The sequence below is a fragment of the Cnephaeus nilssonii genome, assembly GCF_951640355.1.
Source record: "Cnephaeus nilssonii genome assembly, chromosome: 14".
Lineage (NCBI taxonomy): Eukaryota > Metazoa > Chordata > Mammalia > Chiroptera > Vespertilionidae > Cnephaeus > Cnephaeus nilssonii.
Window position 1 is genome coordinate 5,988,393 of NC_137085.1, and position 13,570 is coordinate 6,001,962.

A 13,570-nucleotide genomic window follows, 5' to 3' on the forward strand; every position below is an offset into this window, starting at 1 on the left:
ACAGAGCAGAAAAGATGGCTGCTCCTTCCAAATCGTGAGCCAATTTATTTTGTGGCCAACCCAACTTGGAACCGCACAGGGAAGAGAATTCTAGGAAACTCGGTTCCAGCTGAGCTGACACAGTACAGAGTAGACTGTGTGTGATTGTGTGTGTGTGTGTGCGTGTGTATGAAAGAGAGAGAGAGAGAGAGAGAGAGAGAGAGAGCACAAATGTGACAAAATGTTAACAGTTGGTGAATCTAGCTGAAGAGTTTTCAACTTTTCTGTAGATTTTAAATTTTTAATAAAAAGTTGAAGGTGAAAAAGGCACTAGGCCTAGATGGTTTTACAGCTGAGTTCTGAGTTTTGCCTAGTCTTTTTTTTTTTTTTTTAAGATTTTAAAATTGATTTTTAGAGGGAGAAGGAAAGGGAGAGGGAGAGAGAGAAACATCGATGTGAGAGGGAAACATCTATCGGTTGCCTCCTGCATGGCCCCCTCTGGGGATTGAGCCCAAACCCCCAGGCATGTGCCCTGACCAGGAATTGAACCGGCAACACCTCAGTGCCCAGGACGATGCCCAACCAACTGAGCCACACCAACCAGGGCTTCTCTAGTCTTTAAACAGATTAATCGTTTGCATAACAGTTTATTTCTGTCACACAAACTGTTCTAGATTATACAAAAATATAGAAAGTTCCGATCCATTTTAATAACCTTACTTTAGTACCAAAACATATTTGTATATATTTTAAAAAGTAAAACCATAGACCATTTTCACTTTGGACTCCCCTGCTTCACCCCCATGAATAAGGTATTTCATCACGAGGAAGACAGTCAACTTAACTCATTACCTAAACAAGTTAAAGAAGAAAAGCCATGAGTGACTTTTTGACCAGAAAATGTATTTAAGCTGAGTGAGCACCTGTACCATGCTAGACACGGCGGTTCGTCCAGGGGAGCTCCTGCCCTGCAGAAACCCACAGGTTTCCTGTAACTGAGTGTCCAGTCAACCAGATGGTGGTGTATGAGACACAGTGATCGGTGCTAATTGAAAACAATGCATTCCCAAAGGCGGGGCATGAAGAGTGAGGATGAATGAGAAGTGAGGGCTGAGCTGTTTGAGCTAGAAATTAGATGTGAGCTCCTGGCCCTTTACAGACAGGAAAACGGAGGCCCAGCGAGGAGAGGGGACTTACCCAAGGTCAGAGATGCCCACCCAGCCCGTCAGCATCCGCTTTTAAGTAATCCCCTGGATCTAGAGAACCTTAGGCCAAGCAGAGACAATTTCCCCAAACCAGGCTGTTCCCGCCCCCTGCCGGTAGTCAGGAGGAACAGCAGGTCCCTGAGTGCAGGACTAGGGTAATGGTATCCAGATTTTGTCCTTTTGTCCCAGGTCCAATATGACAGGCACAGTGTTGTGATGAATCCCGGTTTTGCTTAAAATTTTGATATTTTGTTCATCATGAAATTTTTGGCACTAATTTTGATTTTTTAAAAAATATTTTATCAGCCTGGCCGGCATGGCTCTGTGGTTAAGCATCGACCTATGAACCAGGAAGTCACAGTTGATTCCTGGTCAAGGCACATGCCTGAGTTGCAGACTCAATCCCAGTGTTGGGGTGCAGGAGGTGGCCGATCAATGATTCTCCTCATTGATGTTTCTATCTCTCTCTCCCTCTCTCTTCCTCTCTGAAATCAATAAAAAATATATTGAAAAAATATCAATTATTTACCTTGATTACTAAGGTTTTGGGTACACACACACACCCTTAAATTTTGCACCCTAGACTAGAACCTTATTGCCTTCCATTCCCATCACCTTATACTCCTAAAACCTGATCTTCACCCCCTTCCTCATTTCCTCCCCCAACCCAGCACTGGCATCTCATCAGAGAATCTCACCTCTTCTGTAAGACTACAGGCAAGACCCTCCGTCCCTCCCTCCCTCTCTCCCTCCTTCTCTTCCTTCCTTCCTTCCTTCCTTCCTTCCTTCCTTCCTTCCTTCCTTCCTTCCTTCCTTCCTTCCTTCCCAGCTCCTCTGTGCCAGGTGCTGCGTTAAGTAGACAGGGGGTGTCTCTGCCCTCAGGCAGTTGTCAAGTAAGGAGGCATCCAAACAATGCAGTAAAGTGTTAAATGGCCAAGAGCCGAAGGATTGCATGTGGGATTATGGGAGAAAACACATTTGGATGGGTTTTGTCCCAGTTCCCACCGATACCTGCTGCCTCGTCTATGTCTGAGCCACAAACAATAAGTTAGCAAGCACTTACCATGTGCCCAGCAATATTCTACAAGCGTTAAACGCACTTGTGACAGAGGCACCACTTTTACCTTCACGTACAAATGAGGAAACTGAGGCTCAGAGATGTGAAGTCATTTACTCAAAGTTCCACAGCTGGTAACTGGCAGAGCAATGCTTTGATCTGACTTGACTCAACGCCCATTCGTTTTTGTTTTTCAAATGAGCTGTAATTGAAATATTTCCCTTTGTAGGTCTTACTAGTAACTAGCTGGGCATTCCACGGCACCACTGTTGATGCCATCTATGATGTCATGAGGGTGGCGGCCATCAACATTGCAGCCAGCAGACTGGGCATGGTTCCAGAGAGTTCTCTAGCTAAAGATTGGTGCCACATCTGCTGGGTAATGTTGACAATCTCATCAAAAGTTATATTTCCACCGTGCTTAATGTTATCGTTCTTCTTTCTGTCTCTCGGGGCTTTGATGAACAGGGCAGAGGCAGAAGGCACTAACTACCTCAATCTGGGCCTGTCTGTTCTGAATGGTCAGTTTCACCATACTCCTCAGGCCCTTCCAATCACCGGCTGCTTTGGTGATGACATCACCAGTCCTTTTTGGAGACAGGCCCAGGACACTGATCTTGGGGGCCAGGGCAGAAGTGGTACTGGCTTCCCCACCAGTGCACCTCAGGTATAGAACTCTGATCTCGTTGGGGATGAACTTTGATGTCAGACGAACCCAGATTCAGAACAACCTACGAACACCCATTCTTGTAGTCCCTAGGCCATATTTGTTTATTCAACAAATGTTTTGCATGCCTGCTATCTGACAGGACTTGTGTTAGGTGGCTGGGATACAGCAGTGAAGGAAATGATTTAAAATTCCTCCCCCATCAGGCAGCATTCACTCTGGTGAGGAAGACAAGCAATAAACATGTAATTAAACAAACAAGATAAGTTCAGATAACAAAAGTATTATAAAAAAACTAAAGCAGGGCAATGGGGTAGGAAATCTGGGTTATCACGAAGCCTCTCTGAATAGGGGACATTTGAGATGAGCCCTGAATGACCTGAATGCTAAGGGATCTACCAAGTGGACATCTGGAGGAAAAGTGTTCGAGACAGAGGGAACAGGGAGTGCAAAGGCCCTGGGGTAGGAGTAAGATGGGTACGTTAATCGAGCAGCCAGATTGTTGTGGCTGGAAAACCATGAAGGAGGAAGAGGGAGGGAGATGATGAGGTCTGGGGCCAGTTCACATAGGTCTTAGTAGGCCATGATAAGGAGCTTGGATTTTATTCCAAGAACAACGGAAAGCCATTGGAGGGATTTAAGCAGGAAGGGGGTGGGATGTGAGTCGCAATTTTAGATCACTCTCGTCCAGTGATGGGTAACCTTTTGAGCTTGGTGTGTCAAACTTCGCCAAAAAACTGAGCATAACTCGGGTAGTGTGTCACTTTGAGGAAAAAACATTATTTCGCAAATGTTTCATCCTCAGGAGCAGCAAATGTTTCATCCTCGGCATGCGGCCACCTCAGCGGCCGCGTGTCATCAGAAATGGCTACGCGTGTCAGTGCTGACACATTCACATATTTTATACAGGATATATATAAAATATGTGAATGTTATTTATGTGTGTATATATAATCCCATGCTATGTGTATATATAATCCCATGCTATGTGTGTATATGCACAAATGTGTGCATCTAGATAGATCGATACATAGGTATATAGATAGATTCCCATGACATAAAATACTAGTTTAGCCTAGCTGGCTTGGCTCAGTGGTTGAGTGTTGACCTATGAACCAGGAGGTCACGGTTCAATTCCCAGTCAGAGCACATGCCTGGGTTGTGGGCTCGATTGCTGGTGTGGGGCATGCCAATCAATGATTCTCTCTCATCATTGATGTTTCTATCTCTCTGTCCCTCTCCCTCCCTCTCTGAAATAAATAAAAATATTAATTAAAATAATAGTTTAATTTAAGTAAATGGTATACAAATGTGCTCTTTGTACTATTCTTATTCTTGCAACTCTCCTGTAAGTTAGAAATTATTTCCAAATGGAAAGGTTAAAAGATCACGCTTCTGTCTACATGCCTGCAGCCTGTGAGTTGGAACGCTCTGCAGCGGTGCCCGCTGAAGCCAATGCCCTGCCTCCCTGCGACCCGGCCGCTCCACCTCGGGGCGCTCCTAATAGAAACGAGCTGTATCGACCGAACGACCTGCACCAGAAGGCACGTAGCAGCGTATTCTTAATAGCCCCAAACCGGAAGCAGCCCTGATGTCCCTCAGCAGAACTGATAAATGGAGGTAGCTCACTCACACACGGAATCTGCCCGACAATAAAAAGGACAACGTGCAAATACACGCACGACACCACGGGTAAATCTAAAAAACACGATGCTGAGTGTAGTGAGCCAGACACCAAAGACAGCACGTTACATGGTAACCTCATTTCTTTGCCGTGTAACCACAGGCCGACCTGACCTAAGAGGGTGATAGAAATGAGATGCTGAAATGAGATGCTGGTTATCTTGGGGGGGGGGGGGGGGGCGGGGCAGGTGGGCTTCTGGGCTGGAAATGTTGTGTATCTTGATGTGGGTGGGTGTTCCAGGGGCGATTACATGCGCAGGAGTGTATAAAGCTGTGCGCTTACGACTCGTGCAATCTACTGCGTGTCACTTAAGTAAATAACAACAACGAAGGATTGCCCTGGCTTCTGTGCAGAGACTAGAGTAGTGTGGTCCAGGCAGACAGCAGAGAAGCCAGCTGGGAGGCCGTGACAAAGGTTGGGGGACAGAAGGGAGGGAGGATCAGCCTGCAGCAGCCACAGGATGGGACATGGCAGAGGTGGAATGAAATGAGAGAAAGAGGGGGCTTGAGGGTGAGCCTGGTTAACAGCTGGGAGGGTGGTAGTGCTGGTGACTGAGATGGGAAGCCTGGGGGAGGAGCGGACCTGAGGGCCCCTGCCTGCCCTGCCCTGCCCTGCCCTGCCCTCAGTTCCCCCATTTCTGCCCGTGTTGGATTTCCCTCTGGTCACCACCAGGGGGCAGTGGGTTCCTTCCTGGCGGACCAGGTAGCCTGACTCCTGCTCTGTGGCTCTGCCCCAGGGGACAGCTGTGGAGCCTCCTGCCTGAGTGGCCTCTGGGTCGCCCGCAGACACTGTGCTGCTTGCAGAGGAATCCTGTGGGATGGAGAGGGAAAGAAATGAAATCCTAAAACCTAGGAATCTGAAAATCGTGGCTCCAGCCCTTCCACTGTTCTTTATGCTCAGGATGGAGCCAGGCTCCTTAAGATGGTCACAAGGGCCCAGCCAGCGTGGCTCAGTGGTTGAGCTTCGACCTATGCACCAGGAGGTCACGGTTCGATTCCCAGTCAGGGCATATACCCGGGTTGTGGGCTCGATCCCTGGTCTGGGGCGTGCAGGAGGCAGCCAATCACTGATTCTCTCTCATCATTGATGTTTCTATCTCTCTCTCCCTCTCCCTTCCTCTCTGAAATATATATATATATATATATATATATATATATATATATATATATATATTAAAGATGGCCACAAGGTCTTGCTTCCAGCACCCTCCACTTCACCTGCCCCCACTGGACCCCAGTCCTGCCTCAGGGAACAGATGGGCTTCCTGCCACTGCACCCTCTCACACACATGCTGTTTCTGCAGCCTGACCCCCCTTTCTCTTCACACCCCTCAGGGATCCTTCTGCCAGGACCCTTTCCTCACCCCAAATGTGGGTCAGCCTTGCCCCCCTACTTCTCCCATCATAGCCCTTTCTCCCTAAATGATATTAGTCAGTCCCCTGTCTGACTCCTCAGCTCATCCGTGGCTCTGAAAGGCAGGGCAGGGCCTGGCATGGGCTCCAGGAATATTTGTTGAACGAATGAAAAAAACGAATGACTGAAGGAGTGAATCTGAGGTTGTAAGAGGACAGCATCTCAGTAAACCCACCTGGGCTTTCGAAGTCAGAGACCTGGGTTAAGTACTGCCATCTATGAGCCGTGTGACCATGGCAACTGTCTTAACCTCTCTGGGTCTCAGGACCCTCATCTACTTATCACGGTGTACAGATTCAGTGGTATGATGCATGTCAGTCCTGTAGCCTAAAATCTGCACAGAGTACGTGCTCAATCAAAGCAAGAGGATTTTTTTTCTGATTAAAAAATATAAATATGGCCTGGCTTGTATGGCTCCGTGGGTGAGCATTGACCTATGAACCAGGAAATCATGGTTCGATTCCCAGTCCCGGCACATGACCAGGTTGAGGGTTCAATCCCCAGTGGGGGGCATGCAGGAAGCAGCCAATCAATGATTCTCTTTCATCATTGATGTTTCTATCTCTCCCTCTCTCTCCCTCTCTGAAATCAATGAAAAAATATATTTTTAAATGTAAATATGTGTGTGTTCAATTATATCTGTTTGCACTATACAATAAACTGTTAGCTAATGCCAGGGAGTAAGATTGGGAGAATAAGGTAAAATCTTTCATTGTACTTTATGTACTTCTGTGGTTGAATGTGTTATCTTACGCGCGTTTTACTTTTGTAATAACACAAAGCTAAAAGGAGAAATAAAATCCAATAACAAATGAAAGAATGCTAAACATGATGAGTCAGTAATCATGAGAGAAATGCAAAACAAAACCACATGAAATACCACTGCTCATCCCCAGGAAGGTTAAAATTAAAGGATCGACGATAACAAACTTGGCAAGAATGTGGACCAACTGGTGGAGGAGGCACTGTTTGTGGGAGTGTAAAATCTCGGACATTGTTGGTGGGAGTGTAAAATGACACAACCACTTTGAAAAAATGTTTGACGGTTTGAAGTAATAAGCCACACTTCCCCTGTGAACCAGAAATTCCACTCTTAACCATGACCCAGGCACCAGGAGAAATGAAAATGTGTGTCCACAGAAAGACTTGTAACGAATACTCGCAGCATCTTTATTTCTAACTAGAGGCCCAGTGCACAGATTTGTGCACATTGAAAGGAAATTAATTAGAAGAAATATTTTAGAGTCTGGGGAAGGACCATAGGAGATTGGCTGGCTGGGAAGGGACCGTGGGAGGGCTCCAGGACGTGTCAGGCCCATCTGGCCCAGTATCGATCGGCCAGACCCCAGCAGCAGCAAGCTAACCTACCAGTCGGAGCGTCTGCCCCCTGGTGGTCAGTGCACATCATAGCAACTGGTCAAACGGTCGAGGGAACGGTCGGACACTTAGCATATTAGGCTTTTATTATATAGGATAGCCCCACGCTGGGAGCAGCAGGAGAATGGATAAATATTTTGTGGCGTATCTCTACAGTGGAATACTACACAGTAATACAAGGGGATACTTTACTGATACAGGCAAAAACATGGGCTACTCTTGGAGACATAATGTTGAGCAAAAGAAGCCAGACACAAAAGAAAATGTATTATTTAATTTCATGTATATGAAGTTCTAGGACAAACAAAACTGATTTATGGCTCAGCCAGCGTGGCTCAGTGGTTGAGTGTTGACCTATGAACCAGGAGGTCAAGTTTCGATTCCCAGTCAGGGCACATGCCTGGGTTGCAGGCTCAATCCCCAGTATGGGGTGTGCAGGAGGCAGCCAATCGGTGATCCTCTCTCATCATTGATGTTTCTATCGCTCTCTCCCTCTCCCTTCCTCTCTGAAATCAATAAAAAATATATATATTTTAAAAAAAGTAATACTGCCCTAGCTGATTTGGCTCAGTGGATAGAGCGTCGGCCTGTGGACTAAAGGGTCCTGGGTTCGATTCTGGTCAAGGGCACATGCCCGGGTTGTGGGCTTGATCCCCAGTGTGGGGTGTGCAGGAGGCAGCCAATCAATGGTTCTCTCTCATCATTGATGTTTCTATCTCTCTCTCCCTCTTTGAAATCAATAAAAACATATTTTTTTTAAAAAAAGAGTAATACTACATGATTCACTTATATAAAATTCTAGAAAATGCAAACTAATCTACAGTGATAGAAATCAGATCAGTTGTTGCCTGGGATGCGCGTCCGGCGGAAGAGGGGGGTAGAAATAACCAGGGACCAGGGGAAACTTTGGGGGTGTGGTGCTAGTTTGTTATCTTTATTTTATGGTTTGCAGATGTATTCATATGCCAAAAAATCATCACATTTTACACTTTAAATATGTGCAGCTTACTCTGCGTTAATTCTACCTCAGCAAAGCTGCAAAAAGCATGTTTTAATAGCTTATTGCGAACTGTGCCTTTGACATATGTAAATTAGGCTTCAACAAATAAAAGACAAGAAAAGGAAGAAATTCTCCACCTGACCCTGTTTCCCAGAGCCATACTTCCAGCCCACAGGACCCTTCTTTCTCACCTGGAGCACCCCAGCCCCGAGAATTCCTACAAATCCAAGCTCTGCAGCTCAGGGAGATGTGGCTTCTTTACAGCAAATCTGTCCCATTTCTTGTGGCCCAGCTCAAACAGTGCCTCCTCCGCCAGGAAGCCCTCCTGTCACAGCCTCCCAGCACAGGGCTCCCAGGGCCCTTGGCTCAGACCTCTATCTTGGCTCTGGCCACTGGTCATCAGAGTTAGGATCCTTTGTAGACCCATATGTCTTCCACTCTAAATTCTGACAATCATCCTGAGAGCAGCTACCATTTGATGAGCCCGCCAGGCTCTGGCCAAGTGCTGTACGTGCCTGATTTCATGGCCTCCCTACAACTAGGGATTATTAGCTCCACTTTTTGAAAACCGAGGCCAGAATGGTGAGAGCCAGTTGGAGCCAGTCCTTGGCCACAGGATGGTTGGATTACATCTAGACTCCACTCCTGCTCACCTGGAGGGCAGCTAGAGGCTTTCCCCGCAGGCGGAGCGTTTTGGAGTCCTTCAAAGTTACAGTAGGAGCCCTGGCCCGTGTTCTCGGTGGTTAGAGCATTGACCCACACAGCGAAGGGTCACGGGTTCAATTCCTGGTCAAGGGCACGTACCTGGGTTGCAAGTTTGATCCCCGGCCCTGGTTGGGGTGTGTGCAGGATGTGTCTCTCTCACATCGATGTTTGTCTCTCTCTCTCTCTCTCTCCCTCCCTCCCTCTCTTCACTCTATCTAAAATCAACTGGAAAATATCCTAGGGTGAAGATTAACAACAACAACAAATAGTTACTGGATGGTACCTTACAGAGGGAAAATGGGAGATTGTTTCAGGTAAAAGGAATGACCTGAACCATTCCAGAGCCAGAAATACTTGAAGAAAGCAGACAGCGTGCAGAGAAAAGGCACAAGAAAGGCCTTTCCCCCGGGTTTTTATTCCTGTCCATCAGCCCCACGTTCGTTCGCAGCCATGGGTCCTGGGCGAGGTGGCGGCGACTCAGACACCTCGGTTCTGCCTGGCCCTGCCGGTGGCTACTCGGGGAGCAGTGAGAGTGTCTGTGTGTCCATTTCCCCATGGCGAGTAGGGCTGTGGTGTGAAGTAGACCCAGGTTGTAAAACGGGCTTCCCGACTTCCCACCCCTGTGACTACCCTCCCCTCTCTGAGGGTGCGTTTCCTCATCTGCAAACTGGGGACAATAACTGTGACAGAGCCACGAGGCTGACATGAAGATAACACGTCCAAAGCCTGGCCACATGCCTGACACGCAGGCAGGGCCACTGGGTTTACAGTCATGTCCTTGCCATCAAGATTACTAAGTGAGGAATGAGAACATCAGCTGCATCCCGAGACCAGTGAGATAATGCACCTTTTTTAAAAGATCTTCTTAAATGAATTATTTTTAAAAAATATGTTTTTATTGATTTCAGAGAGGAAGGGAGAGGGAGAGAGATAGAAACATCAATGATGAGAGTGAATCATTGATGGGCTGCCTCCTGCACACCCCCTCCCCCCCAAACCAGGGATAGAGAAGGCAACCCAGGCATGTGCCCCGATCGGGAATTGAACCAGCAACTTTTCAGTGCACAGGACGATGCCCAACCAACTGAGCCACACCAGCCAGGACAAGACAGTGTATCTTTTAAAAATGAAATGTATTGGGTGATATCCTACAAAATAAAAGGCTAATATGCAAATCAACCAAACGGCGGAACGACCGGTCACTATGATGCACACTGACCACCAGGGGGCAGATGCTCAATGCAGGAGCTGCCCCCAGCCCGCAGGCCCCAGGCCAGCCAAGGCAGGTGCCAGCAGGGGCCCCCGATCACCCTGCTGGTCGCCCCACAGATTGGCCCTGATCGCTGGCCAGGCCTAGGGACCCTACCCATGCATGAATTTTGTGCACTGGGCCTCTAGTAGGTTAATAAATGATATAGGGTCCTAGTGTACAATTCTATAATACATCATCTGTATATTGCATTGTGTGTTCAGCACCCAAAGTCAAATCTCCTCCCATCACCGTATACTTGACCCCTTTTACCCTTTACTACCCCCTCAACCTCCTGTCCTCTAGTAACCACCATACTGTTGTCGGAGTCTATGAGTTTTTGGTTTTTTTTGTCTTGTTTGTTCATTTGTTGCTTTCAGTTTTTTTATATCTCACATGTGAGTGGAAATCACCTGATTCTTGACTTTTTCCGTCTCACATTTTGCTTAGCATGGTACAAACCTCAGTTCTTGAATGTCTCCCATCTCGAAGAATTCGCTTCTCAACCCAACAACACTTTCATGCTGATACTTGTATGGTCAGTCACACGTCTCTCAGGCGACAGACCAAGCAAAGAATGCTTGAGGATGAGTCAGTTTGCTGCTGTTAACATCTCAGGAAATTGTGCTATGAATATTTTCATGTTTTTGTTGCTGTTTATTATTACTATTCTTTTAAAATATATTTTTATTGATTAAAGAGAGGAAGGGAGAGGGAGAGAGAGCTGGCAACATTAATGATGGGAGAGAATCATCGATCGGCTGCCTCCTGCATGCCCCACACTGGGCACTGAGCCCACAACCCGGGCATGTGCCCTGACCGGGAATGGAACCATGACCTCCTGGTTCATAGGTCGACACCCAACCACTGAGCCACGCTTATTATTGCTGCTTATTATTATTAAATTTTCATTTTTTACTGTACATTTTATTTCCTTTTTGTTAAATTCTCATTTACATTTCATGTCTTTTTTGTTTTTTAAAGTGTTTATTTATAGATTAAGTGGTGCATGAGACATGTACTGTACATAAGAAAGATTAAAACAGGGGATCATTTGGGGGTCTGGAACAGATTAACTCAATTTACATTATTTCTAATGGGAAATAATGCGTCAGGTTTTGAACAGCCTTCTAGAAGGAATTCAGTTCGAGAACCAAGGTCTCACCGTGTTCTCAAGATCCACCCATGTGTTGCAAATGGCAGCATGTTATCTTGTGGCTGAGTAGCATTCCATTGCATATATGAACCACAAATTCTTTATCCAATCACATACTGAAGGACACTTGGGTTGTTTCTATGTCTTAGCCACCCTGGATAATGCTGCGGTAAACATGGGGGCACATATATCTTTATGAATAAATATTTTCTAATTTCCTGGTAGATACCCAGCAGAGAGGTGGCTGGACCATACAGTAGCTCTGTTCTTAATTTTCTGAGGAACCTCCGTACTGTTTTCCATAGCAGCGGTACCAGTTTACCTTCCCACTAGCGGTGCATGAGGGTTCCTGTTTAACCACGACTTCTCCATCACTTACTACCTGTCTTATTGATGACAGCACGCTAACAGATGTGAGGTGGTATCTCCTTGTAGTTTCAATTTGCATGTCTCTAACAGCTGGTGAAGCCGAGCGTCTTTTCCTATATCGGTTGGTCATTTGTATGTCTTCTTGGGAGAAGGAGACAGTGTAACTTAAAACCCCTTGGAACCGTGGGAAGTGCTTCTGAAGTCAGCTCGATCCTCTTCACACGGTTACTGGGCAGCAGAGGGGGCTCAGCCCTGGATTTGGGGGTGGGGGGAGGAGGATTTTGTCCCTGGGCAGGACTGGCCACCTCTGCAGCATGCTCAGCATCTCTGACCTTCAGGTACTAAATGCCAGTAGCCATCCTCCACCACCCCCACAGACACAGGCATAGTGATGATTAAAAACACCCCTACACTCATTTCCAAATGCCCCCCCCCCCGGGGGTGCCCCACCCCTGCGGCTGCCCCTCGCTCAGGCTCAGGGCTCCCTGTGTAAGCACCCAGGTCAAACCCCCCGCAGAGCTGTCGGATGGACTGGGTGCCGGGCGGAATCCAGCCGGTGCTGCAATTGCCAAGCCGGCTGGAGCGCTGGCTCGACTGTTGTCACTGACTTTGCCAGTTCTCACGGAGGGAGGCACTGCGTGGGGTAGGATAGCCCAGTCCTCGCAGCCTCCCTGTCCTGGGCCCTGACTAGTCCATACTCACATAGCCGTGGACTAAAGGGTTATTATATAGGATAGCCCCACCCTGGGCACTCTGCACGTCTCTCCCCCCACCTTCCTCCTGGGCTTCTTCTCTGTTCCTCTCAGGGCAAAGGCTTCTGTCCTCCAGGCTCTGCCCCCTAGGAGGGTGGGGACCAAGTCTCTGCCACCGCTGGCACACTCGGGCATTCAGAAACCAGGATTATCCTCCTTCTACCTGGAAGGCCCCGAGGACAGAACTTGGCTTAAGGGAGAGAGGAAGGAGGGCCAGGCTGGGGCGGAGGTGGCCCCACCCCAACAGGCCCAGCCCAGCCTCACCACAGGCTTAGTCACTGGCAGGGCTGGGTAGGCTAGCGCCTGCCACCCTGGCCAGGCTCTGAATCACCAGCTGGTGAGGGGTAGCTTCAGCCAGCAGGAAACCAGCCTGACATGGAAGAAATGGGTGGCGGTTGGTGAGGCCTGAAACTCCTGGCTGGCCCTAGAGGAACTGGGAGTGACTGTTAGCACTGGCTCAGCAGCAAACATCTCCAGGACTTGCCAGGAAGTCGGGAGGGAGCGGGGCCAGGCTCAGGGTCCCAGCTTGTGGGGGCTCTCACTCTGGAGGGTGGGGTGAGCTGGGAGACAAGGCTTATGCACAAGTCACCAGGACACAAGGGTCTCTTTTCTCTCCTTTCCTTTTCTTTTCCCTCTTTTCTTTCCTTTCCTTTGTATGTGTGCGTGTGTTATTAAAATTGACATTTATTTGAAATTATATATTTTTTTAGTATTTACTTTTCTGTTACTTGAATGCAATCATTTAAACAAAGCAGTAATAAGATTGGTTAACAGTGGCAATTAGTGGTAATTACTAGTAGGACGAGGGACATATGACAGGCACATGGCTAGCCCCAGGAGAACGCTGGCTGCTATAATCATTTCATCGGGGCAATTTGTCACATGAGTCAAAAACCTCAAAAGGAGGTGCATACCAGTAATACCACCTCCAGAAATGTATCTAATTAAGAAAATAAG